Source organism: Dromiciops gliroides, chromosome 1 (assembly GCF_019393635.1).
Source record: "Dromiciops gliroides isolate mDroGli1 chromosome 1, mDroGli1.pri, whole genome shotgun sequence".
In the NCBI taxonomy this organism is placed as follows: domain Eukaryota; kingdom Metazoa; phylum Chordata; class Mammalia; order Microbiotheria; family Microbiotheriidae; genus Dromiciops; species Dromiciops gliroides.
Window position 1 is genome coordinate 85,645,429 of NC_057861.1, and position 26,550 is coordinate 85,671,978.

Consider the following 26,550-nt stretch of genomic DNA (forward strand, 5'->3'; position numbering starts at 1 on the left):
AAGGAAGAAAGAAAGAAACAAGCATTTTCTAAAGCCCTTAGTCTGTGCCAGACACTGCGCTAAGTGCTGTACAAACATCTCATTTGATCCTCCCAACAATCCTGGGAGACAGGTGCTATTATTATCCCTATTTTGCAATTGAGGGAACTGAGGCAGACAGGGTAAGTGACTTGCTCAGGGACACAAAAAGCTAGTAAGTGTGTATGGACATATTTGAATTTAGGTCTTTCTGACTCTAGGCCTGCTTCTCTCTTTCCACTGCTCTACTTAGATAACTCTAGGCTAATGTTATTACGTTCTCTTGATTATTAAAGCTCAAGTTGACTGGGATAAATTGGAAAAAAAAAAGAAGGAAGGTGGGTGGGTGGGTGGGTAGGTAGGTATTTAGGTGTGACAAGTTATGTGACCAAACAGAACAGCATAAATTTTCTTGATAAGACTTTTTAGGTAAAGTATTAAAGCAACTTCGCTGTAGTGGGTAGAAAGCAGGACTCTCAATCATGAAGACTTTGTTCAAGTCCCATCTCTGATACATATTGGCATCCTAGGGAAGTAATTTAACTTTTTAAATGTATTCTAGGTAATTTACATATTAATTTGCAGTGGTCGAGCCTGCCACTCTCCCTAACCCTTTGCCTATGCAAATAAAATCACAGATTCTGTCCTAGAAAAGTTGATGCACTAGAGAAAAAGTGTTTAAATGTAATGGTCATAGGATCTCTCTTAAACATTTCCATGCATATGTTACTCTACTGTGCTATTGTATTAACTCAGATTTACATGTCACTTTGAGATTCAGAAAGCCCATTGTTCACAACAGCCCTATGAGGGAAGTAGAATACCTGGAAGAACCAAGCAAATTTTTGTACCCAGACCTTCTAATGTTAAGCTTATTGTACAGTTCAGAAACTGAGGCTTTAATAGATTTAATAGATCCTGAGGGACAGGTATCTAGTATGTGTTAGAACCAGGATTCAGACTCAGGCTTTCTGATGCCATGATTCTTTTTTCTACTATACAACATAAGATTCTCCAAAAGGTAGAGGAGATAACAAGGTTCTACTCTAGATCTTCTTCTGCTTTTAATAGGCAATATTTGTATGACTTCTCATACCAGGTACCTTTCAGACTGAATTACTGTTGTCTTTATGACTTGTTAACTTTTCCCTCTGTGCATAGACAAAAGGTGTCTTTGAAGACTGTCTTTCTTCATTGTCACCTCTTCTCAAAAAACAATTTTGTACGGAAAATTTAACACATTCTACACAATGTCTTCATTTTGCTGTCATCAATTTGCACAAACTCTTTGTAGTTTACCTGACCATTGCCATTAATATCTGCTTCCCTGATCATTTCATCAACCTTTTCATCTGTTAACTTCTCTCCAAGGTCTGTCATCAAACGACGAATTTCTGCTGTGCTTATATAACCATTGGCATCCTTGTCAAACACATGAAATGCTTCTCCAATTTCATCTTCACTGTCTTTAATTTTTCTAGCCATCATAGTAAGAAATTCTGGAAAATCAATTGTGCCATTAACCATCAACATCTCCTTCTTTAATCATATCCTGTACTTCAGCTTTTGTGGGGTTCTGCCCAAGTGACCGCATTACAGTTCCCAATTCCTTTGTTATAGTACCATCTCTATCCTTGTCAAATGGTGAAAATGTTTCTTTGAGTTTTAAATCAGTTTTGTTTTCTGTTGATCAGCCATGTTGTTAGCATTACTAGTACCTAAGTACCTATCAGACAACTTCCATGCCTAGTGGTTGGACTTGGACTCACTTAGGACTTTTAATTTGTTCTTTTTTCTAGTTGGTGTGTGTGTGTATGTGTGTATGTGTGTATGTGTGTGTTTGTGTTTAGCAGCATGCCCAATTCATTCTTCTGCTCTTTCTCTATTTTATTGGTGTAAGTGTTTATATGTATACATTTTCCCCTTAGTACTGCTTTGGCTGCATCCCATAAATTTTTGTGTTTTATTGTTGTTATTCTCTTTAATGAAATTATTTCTGTTATTTCTTCTTTGACCCATTCATTCTTTAGGATTTGATTATTTAGTTTCCAATTAATATTTAATCTGTCATTCCATGGCCCTTCATTGAATGTAATTTATTGCATTGTGATCTGAAAAGGATGCATTTAATATTCTGCTCTTCTGCATTTTGTCATGAGGTTTTTGCGCCCTTATATGGTCACTTTTTGTGTAGGTACTATGTACTGCCAAGAAAATGGTATATTCCTTTCTGTTTCCATTTAGTTTTCTCCAGAGGTCTATTATATCTAACTTTTCTAAAATTGATTCATCTCCTTCTTTCTTATTTTAGATTTATTGAGTTGTGAGAAGGGAAAGTTGAAGTCCCTCACTAGTATGGTTTTACTGTCTATTTTCTCCTAAAACTCATTTAACTTTTCCTTTAAGAATTTGGAAGCTGTACCATTTGGTGTATATATGTTTGGTGTTGATATTACTTCATTGTCTATGATACCTTTTAGCAAAATGTTGTTTCCTTTCTTATCTCTTACATAGAAGTCAAAGAAAATGCTGATTGAAAGAAGTTCATTGGATTTAGTCATTAGGAGTTAATATTCATCTTCAAAAGTATTTCTTTTTTTCAGAACGGATTGGGGATAGAGTATAGATGACTTCTTCATGAATTTCTACTGTAAAGGTGAGGAAAAAGATAAGATTATAGCTTTGTGAGGTAGAAACTTTTTTTAAACTAAATATAGAGGAGACCTGAATAGAGTAGCCAATTAGGACCATAAAATTGAAGATATATGAGGAAGATGGGTTGTCTTCTGGGGCAAAATTCTGAAGAACATAGGTAGGGGATGAGAACTAGACAGCAGCCCCCCCGCCTTTTGGAAAGTACATATATTATAAATATACTACACTTGAAGTTTTATTTCCTATGCATTTTGTCTTTTTGTGTTTATGACTTTTTAGATTAAAAAATCATATGGAGGGGTGGCTAGGTGGTGCAGTGGATAAAGCACTGGCCTTGGATTCAGGAATACCTGAGTTCAAATCCGGCCTCAGACACTTAACACTTACTAGCTGTGTGACCCTGGGCAAGTCACTTAACCCCAATTGCCTCACTTAAAAAAAAATCACATGGAACATGAATGGACTTTTATTTTCCCAGAAAATCTTTTATATCTTGGTGGATACATTTGTGGGTTTTTTTGAAAAATTACTTCTGAATTTTGGATTTTTGTTTTAGGTTATAGTCTAGCCACTGGGTGTGACAGCCATTAAAAGTCGACAATATTTTTGGGAGTGGGCTACCGGGAGAGGGGTAGGGAGAGAAACCCAGGACACTGCTATCTACTAAGGATGTCTTAACATTTTAAAATGGATTTTTTTAACATCACCTTTATTTCATTTTTATTCTTTGTTGTAATGAATGGTAGAGGTGGGGAAGGAATTATCTCAAACCAGAAAGGTTTTCTTATAAAAAAGAATAAAGAAGAGTGAACTAATCAACATGTAAAGCAGTTCTGACAGTTTTTGCAGTGTTTTATACCCATAGCCTTACATCACGGCAAAGAAGGGAGGTAGCTTATTCTCATAACTCTTCTTTAGGGCCATAACTTGGTCATTATAATTACATAGTGTTCAGTTTTGATTTTGGGTTATTGAGGTAAATGTATTTTTATAACTGCTTTTTAATCTCAAGGTTATCAACATGAGCATTGTGTTCTAGAAATAGCAGTAAGGCCAGTTTCAGAGACCAATTTTGCAGGATCATAGAGCATGTGGATAGCAGTAAAGTGTAAAGAGACTGGAAAGGCAAGAAGGCACCAGGTTGAGAAGGGCTTTAAAAGACAAATAGAGGATTTTATATTTGATTCCAGAACTAATAGGGAGACACTGGAGTCTATTAGGGAGTAGGATTTGACAGGGGCATAACTGCATTTTAGGAAGGTCACTTTTGAAGATGATTGTAGGATGGACTGTGATGGAGAAAGATTTCATGTAGGGAGACCAGCTTATATAGGCTATTTCAGTAGTCCCAGTGTGAGATGAATAGGGCTTGCACTAGGGCGCTGGCTGTCACTGGAGAGAAGGGAACAAATGTAAGAGATGTTGCAAAGACAACAGGTCCCTTAGAAAAAAGTTGATCCACAGAGTCAGGATGCAGAGAAGTAGAGAATGTGGATTAAGAAAAATCTGTTATGCAATTAGAAAATCATTGGCAACTTTGGAGAGAGTGGTTTCATTTGAATGATGAGGTTAGAAGTCAGATTGCAGAAGTTTTAGAAGAGATTAAAAGAAGAGGAAGTAGAAGCACAGATTGTACATTGTACATGGCTTTCTCAAGTTTTAGCTCCAGAAGGGAGAAATGTTCTAGAATGATAGCTAGTAAAGATCATCGATCAGTTTGTGGTTTGATTTTTGTTGTTGTTGTTGTTGTTGTTTGTTTTTTTTAAAGATGGAGGATACCTGAATGTGTTCATAGACATCAGGGAACCAGCCAGTAGACAAAGAGAGATTGTAAATTAGTGGAAAAGTGAAGATGATAAAGGGACAGATCTCCTGAAGAGGATGGGATAAAATGGAATCACTTGTGCATGTATAGGGGTTTGCCTTGGCAAGGAGAAGGCCTATCTCTTCATGTGAGATGGGTAAAAGAAGATAAAATGGGGCACTACGTCTGAGTGGGGTGAGATTAGGAGGTAGAGAGAAGGAGCTCTTGGTGAGTGGCAGCTCTTATTTTTCTTTAATAGCATTTTATTTTTTCCAGTTATATGTAAAGATAGTTTTCAATATTCGTTTCTATAAGATTTTGAGTTTCAAATTTTTCTCTCTGTCCTTTCCCCTACCCCCTTCCCAAGACAGCAAGCAATCTGATATAGGTTATATATGTACAATCACATTATACATATTTCCACATTAGCCATGTTGTAAAAGAAGAATCAGAACAAAAGGGGAAAACCTCAAGAAAGAAAAAAAAAAGAAAAAGTAAAAATAGAATGGTTCAATCTGCATTCAGATTCCACAGTTCTTTTTCTGGATTTGGAGAGCATTTCCCATCATGAGTCTTTTGGAAATGTCTCAGATCATTGTAATGCTGAGAAAAGCAAAGTCTATCACAGCTGATCATTACACAATGTTGCTGTTACTGTGTAAGATGTTTTCCTGGTTCTGCTTATTTCACACCTCTCTTATTTTTCAATGAAATATGAGACGGTTCTCATCTGAGATGGTGAAAGAAGAATGTGCCATGGGAGGCATGAACTATGAAGAGGTTTGGAATGTTTTGATGAGTGGGATAGTGATTATATTAGGAAGGCATTAAATGATGCCTTGCTATAGTGAAGCTCTGTTTGAGGTTAAATAGCATGAATTTGTAGTCAGCATGGTTTCATGATTTTCTCTAGTTCATTTCAGCAGCATGGGAATAGGAACGAAGGACACAGGTGGTGGGAGTAATCCAAGTTTGGGGCTTGATAAGATGATAGGATGAAGGGACAAATGTAGAGGATGGAGTAAAGTTGAACTGAGTTACCCAAGGGTTTGGGATAAGGAAGGGAGGAGAGTGTGGCCTATACAGGGAGAGAAAAGCATTTATTAAGCACTTACTATATATCATGCACTGTGATAAGTGTTTTTTGTTATTGTTGAGTCATTTCAGTTGTGTCTGACTCTGACTCCATTTGAGACTTTCTTTGGCAAAGATACTAGAGTGGTTTGCCATTTCCTTCTCTAGTTCATTTTACAGATGAGGAAACTGAGGCAAACGGGATTAAATGATATGTCCAGGGTCACACAGTAAGTGTCTGAGGACAGATTTGACCTCATAAGGATGAATCTTCCTGATTCCAAGCCCAATACTCTATCCACTGCACCACCTAGTGATAAGTGCTTTGAAAAGGTCTAATTTGAGCATCACAACAAACCTTCCAGGGAGGTGCCATTATTATCCCCATTTTACAGTTGAGGAAAATGAGGTAGGCAGAAGTTAAATGACTTGCTCAGGTTCACACAGCTCATAAGTGTCTGAGGCCAAATTTGAATTCATCTTTCTGACTCCAGGTCCAGCACTCTTGTCTATCCACTATGCCATCAACTGCCTTGGCTTGGGCAAGAATTGAGGCTCTGGAGGCTATGGAGAAGATAAAGAATGGGGTTAGAAGTCTTTAGGCAGATGGAAACATAGGGTAATAAAAGGTGATCAGATGAAACAGCTCATGCATATGAATGTAGAACACTTGGGGGAGACAGGCATCTTCCCAAGAAGACCAGTACCCGCCTTTTAAATGACAAATGTTCTGTCGGCATTGCTATGTGGCAGTAATCAAGCAACTGTCACACAGAAAGAAATGGAAAGGTTTATAGTAGCTGGGAGCAGGCTAACTGGTGAGGAACTTTGTAGAAGGACAGGAGTAAACATGTCCACAAGGGATCTTATGGTTGAAAGACAAGCTGGTCTGCTAATGGGTCAAAGAAGAGGGGCAACAGAGGGAGAGCCAGGGGCTTGGGACCTAGTGATGCTGGGGTAAATTCAGGAATGTTTTCAGCATTAATATTAGATGGGCCTGGGGGCAGCTAGGTGCCACAGTTATTAAAATATATTATTATCAATATTAGAAATTATTAATATTACAAATATTAGATGGGCCTTCTCTGGCAAGCTTGGGCAATCTAAGATTTGTTGTAGGTATGGGTAGCTTGCCAGGGGTCATCCACATTGAGTGTCACATTGCTTATTCATTTTGATCTTTAACAGGTAAAGTCTGCTAGAACTTCAAAGGCTTTTTCCCCCACAGGAACTGCTTTCAAGCTTCTTTCTTCCCCTTACCTCTCCCAACCTTATACTTATTTAACATTTGATTTTTTTTGAACCCCAGTGCAGGACTTTATATTTATCCTTTTTAAACTTTTAGTTTGGGGCTTTTACTGCTTTAGTTTCTGAGGGTCAAGGACTCCTTCGATCATTGTAAAGGGGAGGGTCCAAGGGCTACCTCTTCTTGGCCTTTGATCACATGGCCCCGAGAAAGGCCCTGGATTTTTTGCCTTTTTTTTTTTTCTTTTCTGATCCAGGTGCAAGGAATGGAGTCTGATTTGGCTTCAGAGTCATGGCGATCTGGGAGTCTAGGAATGCAGGGTAGGTGTTGTAGCCAGCTCAGCAGATGCTCTGAAGAATTCAGTTCTGAACAGCCCAGCAAAAGCTGGCATTGCACTTTTTGAACTAAAACTTGGTGTAACCAATGCTATGGTAGAACTTCTCCCCTCCCTCCATCTCTAGAAATTGAGGTGTCATGGGGAATTATGGCCAGAGGTGCTGGGGGAAGTGATTGTACCTGTATTCTTTTTTTTTTTTTTTTGCAGGGCAATGAGGGTTAAGTGACTTGCCCAGGGTCACACAGCTAGTAAGTGTCAAGTGTCTGAGGCCAGATTTGAACTCAGGTACTCCTGAATCCAGGGCCGGTGCTTTACCATTGCGCCATCTAGCTGCCCCCGATTGTACCTGTATTCTTGCTGTATCTTTGAAGCAAATATCCCTTTGTAAAAGCTAAAACAAACAAACAAACAAGCCTGTTAGCTGTAGCCCACCTGTTCTTAAAGTGAGATCTTTTCGGATTCTAAATTTGTCATCTAATATATTAGCTAGCTTTTCTGACTTGATTATTGTTAAGTTTGAGAAGCATAACTAAAATGGAAGCATATTTACTTAGTGCTCTGAGGTTTACAGTCTTTCCCCTTACTTGTCTGAGTCTCAACAACCCTGTGAGTTTGGAAGTACAAACATTGTTTTCATCTAAGTCTGGCTAAAATGTTAAACAGTACTTAGGATGGAACTGCTATGATCTTCCTCCAGGCTTCTGTTCTCCACCCATTACTTCTCTTTCACTTTGAGATTGCTGTCCTACTTCACATATACCTTGTATATACCTGATTATTTACATATTGTCTTCCCTCATAGAATGTGAGCTCCTTTGGCGGGGGGCGGACCCTGTTTTTTGTCTTCTTTGTATCACCAGGCCTTAGCACAGTTCTTGGCACATTGTAAGAACTTAATAAATACATATCTACTGACTTAGTGGTTAGGGGTGGGTCAGAACTAGTTGACTGATTGTACCCTAACTGCATTATCATCTAGTCTGTATTGCTCCATTTTGTCCACAAGGATATGTTATAATAAATGTCAGGTTATTTTCTGAAGTAATAAATGCAAATTGAATAAATGAAAAGTTGTGGCATTCCTTCATCTCCCAGTTTAGTAAGTTCTGCCTTTCCTCCAAGGTCACCCCTCCCTGAAAAAAAAAAGAGTAATTGATATTAGGTTTTAATGACTTGCTTTGTGGAAACCCATTTTGTGCCTGGTAAATTGAACTTATTTAGGGAAGCCAGTTTCCCTAAGGCTCATTTCTTGACTGATCAGCATAGATGACTTCTCAATTGCTGTAGCTTTTCGTGTAACTCTGTTATGTACTGAATAGTCATTAAAAAAAAATTAGGTTTAATCAGGTAGCATGAAAAGATGTAAAGCGCATCTTCCCTCACAATTTCTGGACAGTCAGATTATAGTCCATTGATCTTATTCTTCTGCTAATGACAGCAAAGCATGATAAACATTTTAAAAATATAGATAAATTGGCAGAATATTAAAAATACAGAATTCAAGAAGAATAATTTAGAAACTGATTATGCTTTCATTCTTGGCTTTTAATAATAGCTTTTTAATTGGTCTCCCTGCTGGTTCCAATCACTTTCCCACTTAAATCCATTCTCTACTCTGAGGCTAAAGTGATTTTCTTAAAGTTCAATTTTTCCCATATCACAACCCCTTTAACCCCTAAACAAACTCCACTGGCTTCCAGTTACCTCCAGGATCAAACATAAAGTCATCTCTTTTTACATGTAAAGCTCTTTACTAGCTGTCTTCTTCTTACCTTTCCAATCTTCTTTCACTTTACTCCCTTCCATGCAATGTAAGATCTAGCACTTTTGAGCTGCTTGCTGTCTCTTACAAATGACCTTTGATCTCCCAGTTCTTGTGATTTTGCACTGGCTGTCTCCCATACCTGGATGCCTCCTTGACTCTTCTTGACTTCCTGGTGTCCTTTAAGACATAGCTCAAGTGCCACCTTCTGCAGCAAGCCCTTTCGGTCCACTCAATCACTTAATCTTTCTCATCAATGGTTATATTCTACTTTTTTCAATTTATAGTTTATATGAATATGTCTGCCTTTATGATCAGGGAGAAAAAGTTCCTTGAGTACAGGGATTGTCTACATGGTTTTTAGGTGTCTTTCTGTCTGCAGCGCTTAGCATAGAGCCTGGCACATGTTCATCCTTCATTTTCCTTTTTTTTTTTGGCATGTGTGGGACAGTGAAGGGTAAATGACTTGCCCAGGGTCTCACAGCTAATAAGTGTCAAGTGTCTGAGACTAGATTTGAACTCGGGTCCTCCTGAATCCAGGGCTGGTGCTTTATCCACTGCAACACCTAGCTACCCCCATTCTTCATTTTCAGAGGACTAGTGACATCAAGATGTTATTGGATGTTGGGGAATGTCTTGACTTGCATGTGAATTGGATTTAAGTGAGTCAGAGTTGCACAAAGTCATCAGCCTCACTCTCTTTTCTAGAGTCATCAAAGTCCAGTGGCAGGACAAAAGCCTGGGATTCAGTGGATGACCTTGGTGTCTTTGATGTCTGGCCTAGCTCTAAGTGTTTCACAACCACCTGCTTTGGCCTCTTCGTAGCCATTGGAACAAATTGTTTTCACCCACCCATTCTGCTGCGGGAAGTCTTCACATGCTTGGGGTAGACATCCCCCTAATTCAATGACAGTTTTGAGGCCTTTTGGTTAACCTCAAAATGGTTTAGCCCATCTGCTGAGATGGTTTTACCAGGATATGGCCACTGTGCATGCCACAAGTGACAGTTGGGTGACAGGTGGACCCCAAAGGTGGGTGGCGTGTTCAGGGTGTTCACATCTCTGGTGTGAGGGCTTGCTTAGCCTTTTTCAAGTCTGCTTATATACCTTTGGTCTTTACCTCTCACCCAACTTTCGCTTGTGGCTCTAAGAAACTAGCAAGTTCAGCCTGGCATATAGTGAGTGCTTAAAAAATACTCATGGATGGCATCCCTTTATGGCAGAGAGCCAGTGCAAAAGCATAAGAGTTGGGAGATCAAGGGTCATGTGCAAGAGACAGCAAGCAACTCAAAAGTGCTTACAATGCATGGAAGGGAGTAAAGTGAAAGATGGGAAGATATACCTTTCCAAATTGCCTATCCCTTTAATATTGTATACAAAGTGGATCCTTTAAATGGAGTTAAGAATAGGAAGATAGGGGGCGGCTAGGTGGTGCAGTGGATAAAGCACTGGCCCTGGATTCCTGAGTACCTGAGTTCAAATCCAGTCTCAGACACTTGACATTTAGTAGCTGTGTGACCCTGGGCAAGTCACTTAACCCCCATTGCCCCACAAAAAAAACAAACAAAAAAAGAATAGGAAGATAGACCATTGCTCCTCCATTCTGCTTTTGCTAATACTTATATTACACATGCAGGTCCAAAGTTGTTCCACTGTGTTCTGAAGATATTACAAAGACTCATGAGAATTATATTGCAACTCAGAGCCTGTATCTAGTTGTATCTAGTCCTTGATTCTGGTGTTCATTTTTTTCTTTTTAAGCAACTCATTAACGACCTATTTATTATTTTTGTTTGTTTGTTTTTTTGTTTGGGTTTTTTTTTGGTAAGGCAATTGGGATTAAGTGACTTGCCCAGGGTCACACAATCACCTAGTGAGTGTTAAGTGTCTGAGGTCGGATTTGAACTCGGGTCTTCCTGAAACCAGGGCTGGTGCTCTATCCACTGTGCCACCTAGCTGCCCCAACCTATTTATTTTGCCACAGTACATTAGATTAAATAAATAGACTTCCTGCCTATTCCAACTACCATAGAGGACCTATTTGTATTTTATGTGATTTAAAATGAACTCATATCAAATTGGTAATTAGTTATATTTTGAAGTAGGAAATAAAGGAACATGTAAGGGAAGCATTCCATAGTGTTTGCTGCACTTTAAATGTAAAACAGGGAATGAATCCAACTTTCTTCTAACAGAGGCACCCCCTCCCACTTTTATGATGCTATCAACTACTTAAAGTTGTAAATAGTGTTTATGGTTTCAGTGAATTTATAGTTTAATTTGTATAAGTTGTGTTTTTTTAAAAACTAGTTCTCTAGGTAACACTATTGTTTTCTACCCCTACTATTTTTACATAGAAAAAGACAGCAGTGAGAGGCAGCTTGGTATAGTAAGAGAGATCCCTGGATTTGGAGTTACTGGACTTGAGTTCATGCTCTTGTTTTGACATTTAATGTAATATACATATAATAATATTTAATATACTTAATAGATGGCCAAGTCATTTAACCTCTCTCAGCTCGTTTTCCTAGTTGTAAAATGAGGACAATATTGTAGCTTGCAGCTCTTATTTGTTATTGAAATAGTTAAATTTAACCACATAGGTTTCCAACCTGGGTGTTATCCTTTACTATTCACTCTCTCACAACCCACATATCCAGTCTCTTGCCAAGTCTTGTTCCCCCTGCCTTCCCTACATCTCTTGAATACATTCCCTTCTCTCCTCTAGCAGTGCCTTCATCCTGATCCAGGCCCTCATCTTTGTCCCTTCCAATACAGCATTGAGGCTGGTGAGGGAGGGGTGCTGAGCATTATAGTTTTCTTGTATTAATTTTTAAAGTTTTTACCTTGTCAGGGTTCACTTTTTTCCCTTTGGATTCAGCTGTAATTGCATTAATCCCAACACAATTTCTTTTTTTGGAAGTTTAGAGTTAAAATTGTCTAAAGAAAGCGACTATCTTCCAGCTTGATGCTCATTTGACCTTGAAGTCTTAGTTGCCTCCATATTGGCATAGAGCTACACAAAGATGTAAAGCTCCTTGAGAGCAGGGACTTTCTCTGCTTCTGTTTGTATTCCTAGTGCTTAGCACAGTGATTGACATATAGTAAGCACTTAATAAATGTTTGTTGACTTACTGTTGACTGACTGAAAAAGAAAATCATAAAGGAACCTGACACACTTACTAAAACTGTTGCCTTGCCACTCTTACAAGATCTACCTGGCTCATGCATACTTCTTTCATTCCCCCCTGCCCCCATGCCCCAAACTTTCTTTTTAATAGCAACATCTTGGGCCAGTTTGGGTTTATTGGCAGTGAAAGCACAAGTTTTTTTATTTGTTGAACGATCAGTAAGCATTTATTAAGTGCTTACTATATGCCAGGTGCTATGCTAAGTGCAGGGCATACAAAAAGAGGCAACAGACAATTCCCGTCTTCAAAGAACTTGCGATCTAATGGGGAAGACGACATGCAAGCAAATATATACAAAGTAAACTATATACAGCACAAATAGAAAATAATTAACAGAGGGGAAGTCAATGGAATTAAGAGGAGTTGGGGAAGGCTTCCAATAAAAGATGAGATTTTTAGTTGGAATTTAAAGGAAGCCAGGGAAAGCAGTGCTTGGAGCAGAGGATGGAGAGAGTTCCAGGCACAGGGAACAAACAATGAAAATGCCCAGAGTTGAGAGATGGAGTGTCTTGCTGGAACAGCTGATGAGTACATGTTTGGGAATAAGGTGTAAGAAGATTAGAAAGGTAGGAGGAGGTTAGGTTATTAAGGGCTTTGAATGCCAAACAGAACATTTTGTATTTGATACTGGAGGTGATAGGGAATGATGAGTTTATTGAGTAGGGTGACGTGATGAGATTTTCACTTTAGGAAACTCACTTTCATGGCTGAAAGAAGGATGGATTCAAGAGGGAAGAGAGTTGAGGGAGCCAGGTCCACCCCCAGGCTATTCCAATTGTACAAGCATGAGGGCCTGTATTAGGGCAGTGGCAGAATCAGAGGCTTTGGCAATGGATTGGATTTGGGAGTTGAAAGATAGTGAGGAGTTCCATTTTGGACATACTGAGTTTTAAAATGTCTACTGGACGTCAAAAATTCATCTGGAGATGCAAGATGGAGGTCAGCAGGGAGTTTGGGGCAGAATAGGTAGATTTGAGAATCTAATTAAACCTTTATGTGAATAGGAATCCCCTCTACAAGATACCTGACAAATTATCCACCCTTGGCTTGGAAACCCCCAACGAGGGGATACCCACAAATTCCTAAGAAAGGAGTTTTACTTCTGGGTAGTTCCATTTGTTAGGAATTGTTTCCTTACATTGCCTCTCTTCAACTTCTACCTATTGTTCTTAGTTTTGCTTTTTGGAGTCAAGCAGAACTAGTACCTAGCACAATGCTTAACAAATGAATTGGGGCCCCGTTTCATCTCTTTCCTTGTGAGTACTATAATATGCTATATTGGTCAGACTATAGTCTGTTCTTGATCCCTAAATCTGGTTTGTTCTCTCTGTTTTTCAAGGAGATAGAATTTTAGTCAAGTTTGACCTATATTTAGACCATGTAGAGTTATTATAATTTTAAAAGTCCAGGGTGAACGGTTTTAGATTAAATCCCTGCTATCCTTAGTAAATTGCTTCAAACTTATTTTTTTCTTGATTTTTGTATTTGATTTCCTCTTCATTCAGTTTTAAACTTGTCTTTTTGAACCAGGTTGCAGAAATGTTAATGGTTAATGGAAAGACTATGTTACCAATTTTAGCCATAACACTTTTCTAGAAAGTGAAGAGACTTAATTGTAAAATTTCCTTTGCTGCCTCAACATACATAATAATGAGTATTATAATCATTAAAATATAATTATGTCAAAATAAGGATGATTTTTAAAATTTGACTTTTTATATTATTAGACTTGAAGGAGCTATCTGAGGGATTTTCCCACACTTGATTTAAAGTGAGGAAAGTGAGCCAGACCTGCAGAAACAGCAGTCCATACCTTTACCTTTCTGTACTCCTCAAGGTCTTTTTCCCCCTTTTCTTCCTTCCTACAAAAAAGATAATGCATATTCATATTGGAAACTCTCTCCCAGTCTCCCCCAAAGGTGTGACCATCTATATAGGACCAAGTCATCCAGCTCTCCAGTAATCTTTCCAGGTTATCAGGAGAGGTACAGTATAAGTAGCAACAGTGTTAATTTTCCCCACACCACTCCATCCCTGTGTTGCAACCTTGAATTGAAGGGATCCATCTGCACCAATTCCAGGACATTATGCCAATTCACATTCAGATTTGACCAGGGTATACCAATTGGCAATGCAACAATGGCAATTCATTAAGTCCAGCTCTCCAGAGGTACCTCTCATGCACTCATCGTTTTAAATTATTTAATTGGCTGCATAATCAGGCATCAAAGCCCCCAAATGAGTAAGGTGTCTAGGACTCAGATCAGAATTGCCAGTCCAGTGGAAGGACCTATTGATAGGCCAGTTATGATTTAGATCTATTGCCAGCATTGGGTTGGCCCAGCATCTTATCACGCTCAGGCTTTCCTCAGAGTTAGGTGGCTTGGGAAGCAGATAGAACAATGCAGACAAACATATGATTCTTTTGTCCACCAGGCATGATCTTAATTCATATAGTTTCTAAATAGTGTTGAATTTTCAGTTTCTACACACCCATATTCACTTGTGATTTTTAAATTACAGCATTTTAATTCCTTTGTTCATCTGTTAACCCTGATATTCATATTTAGTTTGACAAGATTGTGGTTTTTTGGTTTTGGGTTTTTTTAGGGGACTGTTGTTGATTTTTTCCTATTTTGTCATTGAAATGTAAGAGTGGAATATTAATTAATACATTTCAGTTTAGTTCTGTAAAACAAGAAATTTTTCCAAAAAATTAAAAGATGGGCCAGAAAAAAACCCTGAGAAAATAAATCCATTTTAATCAAAATAGAGAGCTAGCATCATCTGTTCTAATTTTCATTTTTGCTATTATGTAAAGCTAGGAGAAAGATCTCTTCTGGATGATAATATCAAATATACCTTTTTAAAGTTCTGTAATACCAAAAATATTCTCTACAGTAGGATATTGAAAGTCTTTTTGCCCTTGACAGCATTTTAAATGAAAAAATGATGAATCAAACAGTATTATGTGCCTGCTTTGTCAGACGGTGATGATACAAAAGCAAAAAAACCCAAACAACAATGTGATCTAAATAAAAAAGAGCCACTGTCTTGAGTCAAGGAGCTTATGCTCTCTTGGGGGAGACAGAATCCAAATATAAAAGCATAAACAAAATACATACAAAATAAATATATAAATGAGAATACCTGGAATAGTGGTTAGAAAGTGGATCTAGTATCCAGGAAGGCCTGTGTTCAAGTCCTGTCTCTGCTATGTAGTGATTGTGTGATTCTGAGCAAGTCATTTAGCCTTTCAGTGTTCTAGGCCAGAGGTGGCCAACATTCCCTGAGAACCAGATAAATATGTAATTGGGAAATATTTAACAAGATCAAGAAAAATACAATAGAAGATAAATATATTAATGTGTGGTTTTATAAGCCAAAATGCTACTGTAGGATTTAGTGTCTCCATTTCTATTTGAGTTTGACAACAGTGCTCTAGGTAACTTACTAGAACTAAAAGTTTCAATAACAGTGCCAACAGACCTTCATGGATAGAGGGTTATTTCTCATCTGGCAGTTCTCTGTATCAGTGAAATGACAGGCTTGGTTCCTGTCTCCTAAATAAATATAAGATTTTTTTTTTTTTTGAGGAAGGTACTTGCAGCTCAGGGCAATAGGAAAGGTTCAAGTAATAGGTGATGCTTGGTCTTTGAAGATAATAAAGATTCTAAAATGCAGCTGTAAGAAGGATAGGTACATTTTAGGGATGGAGGGCAGCCAGTAGAAAGGCACAAAGATGGGAGATAGGGTGTTATATATAAGGAATAACAAGAAGGTCACTTTGACTCTACCATAGAAAGTTTAAAGGAGAGGGAATCAGTTTAATAAGACTACAAGGTTAGGTTGAAGCCAGGTTGTGAAAGGTTTTAAATGACAAACAATGAAGTTTGTATTTAACCCTATACATAATAGGGAGCCACTGGAATTTTTTGAGTAGGGGAGTGATGTCAGACCAATGCTTTAGGAAAATCTGTTTGACAGCTTTATTTTAGTATAGTTTGTATAGGGGAGAGAATGGAGGCAGGGAGACCAATGAGGAGGCTGTTCCGTTCTTCCAGATAAGAGATGATGGTAATCTGAATTAGGATGGTGGCTATATGAGTAAAGAAAGGGAATGATGAGATGTTGGAGTAGAAATAATAAGATTAGATATATAAGGTAAGTGAGAATTGAACAGTCAGGGATGCCTCTATTGCTACCTTGGGTAACTGGAAATAAGGAATTTCATTAAAGGAGTGGGTGTGTAGAGCAAAATGATGAATTCTGTTTGCAGTATATTAAGTTTGAGCTGCCTCTAGGCCATTTAGTTCAAAATGTCCAGTAGTCAGTTGATGATGCACTGTGACTGGAGCTCAGGAGAGAAACTAGAGCTGAATACAGTATATGAATCTGGGAGCTGTGGAATAGAGATGGTATTTAGACTCCAGGGAGTGGATGAGGTCACCAAGAAAGTATGTTGAGTGACAATAGAAGAGTACTTTAGACAAAGCCTTGGGGTAGATCCATTGTTAGGGATTGGAACATGGATGATGATTATTAGCATAGTGCATGGCCCATAGTGAGTGCTTTCTTAATGTTGTCAGCATCATATTGAGACTGAGGAACAGTCAGACTGTAGGGGATTGAAGAGAGAGGAGTGTCTTTAAAACATGCGAGAACATGATTAGTAGTGTTGAAGAGACTGCCAAGAAGAAGGCTGCATGGTTGAAAAAAGAGCATCAGATTGTACAACTAGATCTTTGGTCACTTTGGAGAGAGCAGATTCAAATGAGTAATGAGCTTGGAAACCAGATTACAAAGTATTGAGAGCAAGTTAGAGGAGAGGAGATAGAGACTACTGGTTTTCCATTCTTTATAACCACATGAAGGTAGTTTGAAGATTGCTGGTATACACATGATACTGTGAAAGAATGTTTACGTTAAAATAGTGTGACAAAGAGGTGTGTCCTGAAACCTGATGTGTTTTATGGTTGTTTTTTTTAGTTTTAAGTAGGATGCTTAACATCCACATAATAATAGCACTATGTAGTGCCTACTATTATGCCAGGCACTGTCTTAAGCACTTGTACAAACATTCTCATTTGATCCTCACAACAACAGTGGGGAGGTAGGTGCTATTATCATCACCCCCCCCCCCCTTTACAATTGAAGAAATTGAGGCAAGCAGGTTAAGTGACTTGTTCGGGGTCATACAGGAAGTGTCTGAGGCTGCATTTGAATTCCTGATTCCAGGCTCAGTGCTATATACACCGTGCCTCTATCAATAGGATCATGAGTGTAGAGGTGTGAAGAACATCTGCGAGGTGACATAGTTCAACATTCATTTCACATATTAGGAATCTGAGGCCCAATTCGGGAAGGGACTTGCCCAACATTGTAGAGGTAGTGTGTAGAGCTGGAGTTCAAATTCAGGTCCTCTGATGACAAATAACAGCACCATTTACTAGACCTGGCTTGGTTCTTGAAGATCGTCTTCATTTGCATTATGAAAGCCATCAAAGTTTAAACAGGTTACTTGACATTGGAGGTTTTGTAATATTAGGAATTCTTTAGCAAAAAAGGTTCTTCTCAGTTACTGGTGGGAAAGGGATCTAGCCACAAGGATGTCACAAACTGGCAGCTAATCAGTCATTTGACATTTGAAAATATTATTGTACATGCCTCTTCTGCAATGGATTTCCTTTCCAAACATTGTCTTTATTAGGATGATATTAAAAATAGCCGGCCTTTTCTAATACACTAATTAGCTAGCAGTTAAAGTACAAAGGAAGAAGTGCATTGGATGTGGGGGGAAGAAAGCAAACTGGAATTGTAAATCGCCCCAGACAGTCTATGAATTAGAATTAGATAATCTAGGCTCACCTGCAGAAAAGGAGGCTGGTTTATATGAACTCTATAAACAAAGATTTTGTGACTAGTCCTGATGATAATGCTGAGCAGCTCAAAAAACATATTCAATTGAAAACCCAAGTTAAGCATTACATCAATATAGTATCGTTAACTAGGTAAAAGTATAGGAGCCAAAATCAAGTCATTCTGAAATGAAAGAGATAAAAGGCAATTTTTGATAATAGAAACCATAAAATATCTCAGCACTGCAAGCACATTTATTCAAGTTCTAAATGACCAGATAGCAAATATGCTGGCCGTTGTTGCCAATGTATGCATATTTATTTTCATAGTTAAAGGTTATCTTAGTGAATAAATCAGGTTGGTTGTCCCACAGACCATCAATTGCCATAATTTCACTAAATAAATAATGGATTTAATTTAAATAAATTTCAGATTAATAAGGCATTGTTGTCATTTATGAACATTTCTTTCATCAGTTCTTGTCAAATGGGGGGTTTTCTCCAAGTAATTTATATTCTTGTGTTTACTGAACATTGGAACCCAGATCTTTTTGACTCAAAAGGCCACCTTTCTTTTGCCTTGCTAACTTTCTCTCACTATATAGTGTTAGTTATTATTAGGTATCTATATCAACTATCCTGGGCTACTGTTCCTACTTAAGACTGAATTCCTTGGTCACGTTTTCACTGCCTTAGTGATTTATGCCAGTATACATCTCCATCCTTGCCTTTCTCTCTCCTGTGCAAGGAACCCCTCAAAGGATCATAGCATCATAGGTTTAGAGCTGAATGCGACCAAGGCCCTTTTTTACAGATGAGGAGCTGGGGCCCAGAGAAGTTAAGTAACTTGTCCCTGATCACACAGGTAATAGGTGACAGAACCAAGATTTGAACTCAAATTTTCTGACTCCACATCCAGTTCTCTTTTTACTGTGCAATGATCCTGTTTCCTGATTGAGTGTAAAGCACAAGGAGGCACCAGGAAGGCACACTGGGTACATTGCATAGAGTCAGACTCAAGGCAAGCAGTTCATTTTGAGTTTGAGGGAACTTCAGAGCTAGTGTTCCTTACTGCAGGAGCATAAGGGGAAGGGAAGGAACAAACATTTATTAAGCACCTACTATGTGCCAGGAATTGTGGCAGGTACTTTACAGACATTATTATCTCTTTATAAATATTACAAATGAGGATTTGTGATTTTGATTCTCACAACCACCCCGTGAGGAGATGCTTTTATTACCTTCGTTTTACAATTGAGGAAACTGAGGCAGGCAACAGTTAAGCAAATTCTCACTGTGAGGCAGCAGCTCTGTGGTATGCTGGGCATACAGCTATATCTGAGTTCAAGTCCAGCCTCACATACTTCCTAGCCTTATGATCCTGGGCAAGTCATTTAACCTGTTTGTCTCAGTTTCCTCAATTGCAAAATGGGGACAATAATGGCACCTACTTTGTAGGGTTGTTGTGAAGATCAAATGAGATAATATTTGTAGATTGCTCTGCACAGTGCCTAGCACATAGTAATCACTATATAAATGCTAAGTTTTTCCCCCCTTGCCTCCTCCCTCTTCCCTTTTTCTCCTCTTCCTTGCATATTAGAACTCCAAGGCTCCCTTATTCCAGGTTCAGTGCTCCACTCACTATGCCACCTAGCTAAGAAAGCCTTGTCTCAGAACTTTAGTTCTGTGCTGAGGACTCTGAGCTTGGGAGCTTTGTTTTGGCACAACCAAGTCCTACAAATGTTTAATTACATCTACTTCTGTAGTGTTTTGTACTCAAGATCATGGATTAGACAGATTGAGTGGTGGCAATAATTATAACCCTTAACCCTTTTATCTCTTTCATTTCAGAATGACTTGATTTTGGCTCCTATACTTTTACCTAGTTAACGATACTATATTGATGTAATGCTTAACTTGGGTTTTCAATTGAATATGTTTTTTGAGCTGCTCAGCATTATCATCAGGACTAGTCACAAAATCTTTGTTTATAGAGTTCATATAAACCAGCCTCCTTTTCTGCAGGTGAGCCTTTCTGTAATTGTCTACAGCAGATTTGCTTTTGTAGTTTTCCTAATAGATTCAAGTGTGTTTCTTCTGGTGCAGGTAAGTGAGCATAGCGAAAGTAGAAGCTGGGATATTGTTGGATCATAACTCTTGTAGGCTGTATATACTTTGCCTTCAAAGAGATTGTGGTCTACTTGGAAGCACACAGGGTCATAGATGTAGTGCTTGAAGGGACTGTCTAGTCCATCCATCTCATTTTACAGATGAAGAAACCCAGGCCCAGAGAGGTTGAGTGCCTTGAATACTGTATAAGTATTGCTCAAAGGGAGGCAAATCAAGTACTGAATAGTAAAAAGTTGGTTGCAATGAGATGTTTCCTGAATAAAATAAATCCAGGCTTGAAGATGAGAACTTTGTGTAGACAGGAAGAGAAAATAGCTTGTGCAGAGGCGAAAGCAAGCAAATTATGTTGGGAGGATGTAGATGAGACTGTCTCAGTCAGTGAACATTGAGAGCCTACTACGTGCCAGGTACCGTACTAAGTGCTAGGGATAGAAAGAAAGGCCAAAAGAAGCTCAGAGTCTAATGGAGGAGAAAACATGATCACAGTCATGTACGACCAAACTATGGACAAGATAAGTTTGAAATAATTGGCAGAGAGAAGGCACTTGAAATAAAAGGGATTAGGATGAGCGAAATATTCTTTGGAGTTTGGAGGAGAGGGGAGCATAAGGGTTAAATGAATAAGGGCCTTGAAAACCCCAAAAAGTGTTTTTGGTGTAAATTATCAGCTGATGCAAAGGAGAGAAGACAGTAGGGAAAACCACATACAGCATAGCTGTCATCTCTGCAGATCCTTGTCTTCTCTAGTCTAAATGTTGGAAAGCTACTTGAAGTACTCCTCATAGAACATGAAGTCAAGGCCTGCTGTCTTGACTTCAGGTCACCTCTCTTAATTCAGCCCAATTTCACCTTAGCCTTTTTCCCAAATCTTTTTCAGAACTACTCTCTAACCTTGTCTTTTCCTTGTGCTTGTGAAATTGATTTTTTATTTGTATCAGAGTGCAAGACTTTTCACTGATCCCTGCTGAATTTTATTTTATTCAATTAAACCCAATGCTCTATCATTTATTAAGTGCTTATTTTGTGCTAGGCACTATGCTTGATGCTGGGGATGCAAAGACAAAAATGAACAAACAATAAACAGTGGGATATTATATTTTTTGCACTTTTCATTCAATTGTGTGATTGTAAAGATGTGACCTGCTTTGGAGGAATGTTTGTGAGAATCTGCTTATTCACTTATATGTTCATCAAGTGATACATGTGTAGATTATTTTTCTAAAAATCTTGAATAAGTGGGAAAATAAGTGAATGTTTTTATAATTATTGATATTCCTTAGGGTGCCCTTTTTAAGGTAATAAATAAGTCTAAGGTATTTTTCCCTGTACCTTTGTTATCTTCCCCTCCTTCAGAGAACTCAAGAATTAATTCTTCAGCATACTCAAAATTGTCACTTCCAGCACAGATCTCCTCTGTAAATTTGGTCTGGTCCATCTATTTTTTTGTTCCACTTCTACTGCCTCAGGTACCTGCCACATCTGACATGGTGATATTAGAGTCTAAAGGTGCTGGATTTCTTTTCATTGACGGTGAAAAGAGTTTGTTATAAAAATCCAAATAGGTCATTTCCATTTTTCCCCTCTTTGTTATCTTTCCAATTTCCTCTTTTAAAAAAACCCTCTGTATGACCAGGCTTTCTTTCTTTCTTTTTTTCTTTTGTTTGTTTGCTTTTTGTCTGTTTGGGGTTTTTTTGCAGGGCAGTGAGGGTTGTTGACTTGCCCAGGGTCACACAGCCAGTTAGTGTCAAGTGTCTGAGGCCAGATTTGAACTCTTGAATTGGTCCTCTTGAATCCAGGGCTGGTGCTTTATCCACTGCACCACCTAGCTGCTCCCAGGCTTTCTTTTAAATGTGCTTTTTCTTCTATTGCTTCATGTTTTATGAGTTGATATCGCTATAATGTTGCACCATCCTTCTCCATAAAAAAGTGCATGTGAGTTTATACTCTAAAATTGTATTACCTTTGACTACCCTATTCCTCTAAAAGATCAATCAACCTAATAGGTATTGGTTGACTAAGGTGATTTCTAAGCTCTACTGGCATGGTAATTTATGATAATTGATTTATATTAGCTAAAATTTGTAAGAAAAATATTGAAATTAATGTAGTTTCTCCATCCATTTAGAAGTTTAGGGCATTTTTCAGCTAGGTCAATTAAAAATACTGTGTTAGATATTTTTGTTTGTTATTCCTCTTTCTTTACTTCATTCATAGATGGTAAATACAAGGCGACAGGCTCTCTTGCTTTTTCATTTGTTCTTAAAGACCAATGAGAGGAAACATGCTATACCTGTAGAAACATACCTCAGTCATAAGCTGATGTATTACTTGAAATTTGTAATGGATCCAAGTGCCACAGACAGGATTTTCCATTCAGTCTTATGAGCAAACATGGTTCATTACTGGCTCTGAAGTTAATTATAATTGTTATGGTGGGGATATTGGGTGTGGGGGAGGGTGATTATGTTATAGCCTACTCTTTCTTGTATTTTTGTTTTTTTGTTTTTTTTAGTGAGGCAATTGGGGTTAAGTGACTTGCCCAGGGTCACACAGCTAGTAAGTGTTAAGTGTTTGAGGCTGGATTTGAACTCAGGTACTCCTGAGTCCAGGGCTGGTGCTCTATCCACTGCGCCACCTAGCTGCCCCTGCGCCACCTAGCTGCCCCTGCGCCACCTAGCTGCCCCTAGCCTACTCTTTCTTTAGCAAAATTGAACCCTTAACTTGAGTCCTGAAAATATTAAGAAAATGAGCCAGAATTTCCCTCCCTTATTTGTAAAGTTGGGATTGTGGTAGTCTATGAGTATAGAATGTTGCATATGTTATCAAACATGGCTGATGCGTTCACTGTTTTTACTGAAGTATTCTCCCTCCACCCCCTTTTAAAATCTTTGTTAAAAAGGGAGGTCTCATTAAGTCAAAGAAGTGGGGTTACAAGGGAGTATATATGTAGGAGTAAATGTGATGTAAAAATAAAAGGTATGAATAAAAATAATTTTTAAAAAAGGAAATAAGTTTGAGGATGTGATACTTTCTGGTTTACCAATATACTTATTAAGCTGTGCCATAACTGAACACAATATTCCATTTGAGATTGGATAAGGCTTGTCGAATTTATATTCTTTACTGCCACTTCTTGTTAAGTATTATGTATATCTTGCTTTTTCGTATGATTTTTGGATAAAATAATCTTTTCTTATTTGTGTTCTTTTCATTTGATCTTCTTGACTGCTTTATTTCTCTCTACCAATTTTTCTTTCTTGGTCACATAAGATGGGAGTGTCTCCCCCAATTTTTATTTGTTTTTTCAAGGCCCTTACTCCTCTTAACTCCTGTGTACTTCTCCTTTCTAAAGTAAACATCATGATCTATGGATTTATCTAATTTGCTTGATGTCGTCCAATATTGACTTTTGTTTCTCAGTTTTTATAGCACACAAAGTGTGTGTGCTGCACTTATCAAATAATCAATTAATGTTGACCAAGTTTAAGCAAGGGGTTAAATATAATAGAACTTTAAATATTTTTCAAGTTACTTAAAAAATCATTTTACTAATATGCATATACTTTTTTTTTCTTGGCAGGTTCTGACAGACTACTATGAAAAAGAATAAAGGAAACTAGGAGATTTTTAAAATCAGTTTTCTCTTTGACCACAGTGATCCTGTTGGGACTTGTTTCTGTGAGTATGCTTATTCCTGATAGAGTACTTTTTCATTGTTTTTCTGTTTGTCTTAGGGATATAGTGGAATAAAAAAAATTGAAGAACATTTTATAGGATTTATACCTTAAAAGGTTAAGTGACAGAGGGCAAATAATCTTGTGTTGCTGACAATAACAATACCTATTTAGACATTAGTAGTTCTTGACTGAGACCTCCCTGATTCAAACCCAGTGAGGTTACATATTTATGAAGTCACTGATAAGTATACTGTCTCTTACTGAGCCAAGACCAGAACCCTGCAGCACTTCGCTAGAGCTCTCCATCCAGGGTTACATCAATCCATTTGTTAATACTCTTTGGATATAGTTATTGAACCATCTAGGATTCCGCCTTGATGTACCATTAACTAGCCTACCCTATTCCACCTTGCCTGTAAGTATCATGAATCTTTCACATGCCTTGCTAAATCAGGTGTGCTTCACCTGCGAGACCCTTATCTTTGATGTCAAGTAAACATTTTATTTAAACGGTGTGGAGATGGTGCTTCTGTCCCTTCCACCACACAGGCCTTACAGAGACTGTCAATCCTACAGTTTGCAGCCACAACAGCTGTCTGAACAGCTCACCATTGTTCATGGCCTTCTTCTTTGCAAGTCACACACCAGCTTTCACCTCAGAAGAGGCCAGTCCATTTCAGAATCCGTCCAGAGGCTTGATTTAATGTTCTTTTTGAGGAAACAGAAGGAGAGCTCAGGCAGCTTGCTGATTCCTCTCTGCCATCTTGGCTCTGCCTCTGAGGCCAGTCCATTTCAGGTCGCTATAAGACTCGCTGACTCCTGCCCCTTCCTAGGATTCTGTAGCTATGACATACTGTTTAAAGCTGTATTAGTATATGCTGATAGCAATTTTCCTGTCACCTGGCTGAATGAACAGTTTCAAATAGTACTGATCCCATTAATAATTCTATTCCAGTAGAATTATAATGGCATAAACTCACTCAACATGTTTGTGATATGTGGTATTAGAATAAGCCAGTTCTCTTGGGCAGGCGCTATTTAAATATCCTATCAAATACTCTTTACATGTTCTGACAAGTAGGGTTGCATTGCTGTCATTGTTTCTGAAAAAAGGGAATGACATGGTGTGAATCCTGTGATTTAGGAAGATTTTTTTGGGGGGGCCATTTGTGGAGGATGGAGTGGAGAGGGGAGAGTGGAAGTATTGAGTTCTGTTAGCAGGCTCTTGCTATACTTAGGTGAGAAGTGGTGAAGATCTGAATTGTGTGATTAGAGAATGGAGAACAGTTGTGACAGATTATAGAATAATTTGACTCGGCAGGCAATTGTATATAGGGGTGAGGAGAGTGAAGGACAATAAAGAGTTGAGGATAATTCTCAAGTGCTGATCCTGAGTTATTGAAAGGGTAGAGATAAGTTTGGAAGGTTAAGATGGTTTTGGGAAGGAAGATACTGAGTTATTTTTACATGTGTCAAGTTTGAGGTTCTTGTGGGACATTGAGGTGGAAATTTTCTTTTTAAAAAATGTTTTTATTGATGTCATTTGTTTTTTACACCATCATGGTTTCCCCCTCCCCTTCCCAGAGAGCTATCTCATATTAAAAATAGTCCATTTTTAAACGATTGAAAAAAATTCAGGGGAAAAATTCTGTACAATCAAAACATTGAAAAATTCTGAAAACGTTCATTGGGCAACACTTGTGGGCCTTCCATCATCATGAAGGGGTGGGTTGGGAGTGTCTTCTCTTATTTCTTCATTGCACTTATACTTGACCTTTACAATTTTGCTATATTCACTGTTGAGTTTTTTTGCATGGTTGTCCTTTCCATTCACATTGTTGTAGTCATTGTGTATATTATTTTCTTGACTTTGTTTACTCTGTCCGCACCATTTCATGTAGGTCTTTCCTTGCTTCTTTGTATTCCTCACATTCATCATTTCTTACAGCATAGTAACACTCCATTACATTTATGTACCACAATTTATTTAAGCATTCCTCAGGTGACGGGCATCTATTTGTTTCCAATTTTATGCTGTCACAAAAGTGCTGCTATAAATATTTTGGTGTATACAGGGATTTTCTCCTTATCAATGGCTTTTTCCAGGTATGATCCCAGTAATGAAGTACGGAGTCCCTGATTCAAGGGGTATGGACATTTTAGTTGCTTTATCGGCATAATTCCAAAGTGCTTTCCACAATGTTGCTGTTTCACAGGCACCACTAACAACCTATTCGTGTGTCTGTCTTCCCACAACCCCTGACTATTGCTATTTTTTGCCGTCTTTGCCAGTTTGCAGGGTGTAAGGTAAAGCCTCACAGTTGTTTTGATTTGCATTGCTCTTATTGTTAGTGATTTGGAACATTCTTTCATGTAGTTGTGAATACTTTGCAGTTCTTTTTTTTTTTTTAAATAACTGTTTATTCATATTCTCACCCAGTAAGAATGACACCAAACTTAAGAGCCTGGGAGATTAGGAGGGTGGTAGTACCCTTTATCATATGTCATAGGAAAAAATGGAATGAAAAAAGATTATGTTCAGATAAAGTTATCTAAGAGTTCTTGTACTTGGAAGTGGAATACTTGTGAGTGATAACAAGATCTAGGAATAACCATCTCTTTGTGTACCTAAGGTAGACTGGAGGAATAGGTTATAGGAATTTTGTAGATGGAAAATAGTAGAAATGAAATGTTAGGGTGGTTGAGGTAGTATCAGTATATATGTTGAAGTTCCCTACTATGAGGGCAGGAGTTGAGGTGCATGGAAAGACTGTGAGCCATTCTGTGAAGTCATTGAGG

General features: G+C 38.2%; 1 protein-coding gene and 1 pseudogene across 4 annotated transcripts in view; one reads left to right on the top strand and one right to left on the bottom strand.

Annotated features, from left to right (window-relative positions):
* Positions 1-26,550, top strand: part of PTK2 (protein tyrosine kinase 2) — a 428,530-nt gene that overhangs the window by 22,941 nt on the left and 379,039 nt on the right. For all 4 annotated transcript variants that reach the window (XM_043978984.1, XM_043978985.1, XM_043979000.1 and 1 more), the window contains exon 2: positions 23,655-23,752. The gene's annotated coding sequence lies outside the window, so the exon portion shown is untranslated. The remainder of the gene's footprint in view (positions 1-23,654; positions 23,753-26,550) is intronic.
* On the bottom strand, positions 1,252-2,423 carry LOC122746006 (annotated as a pseudogene).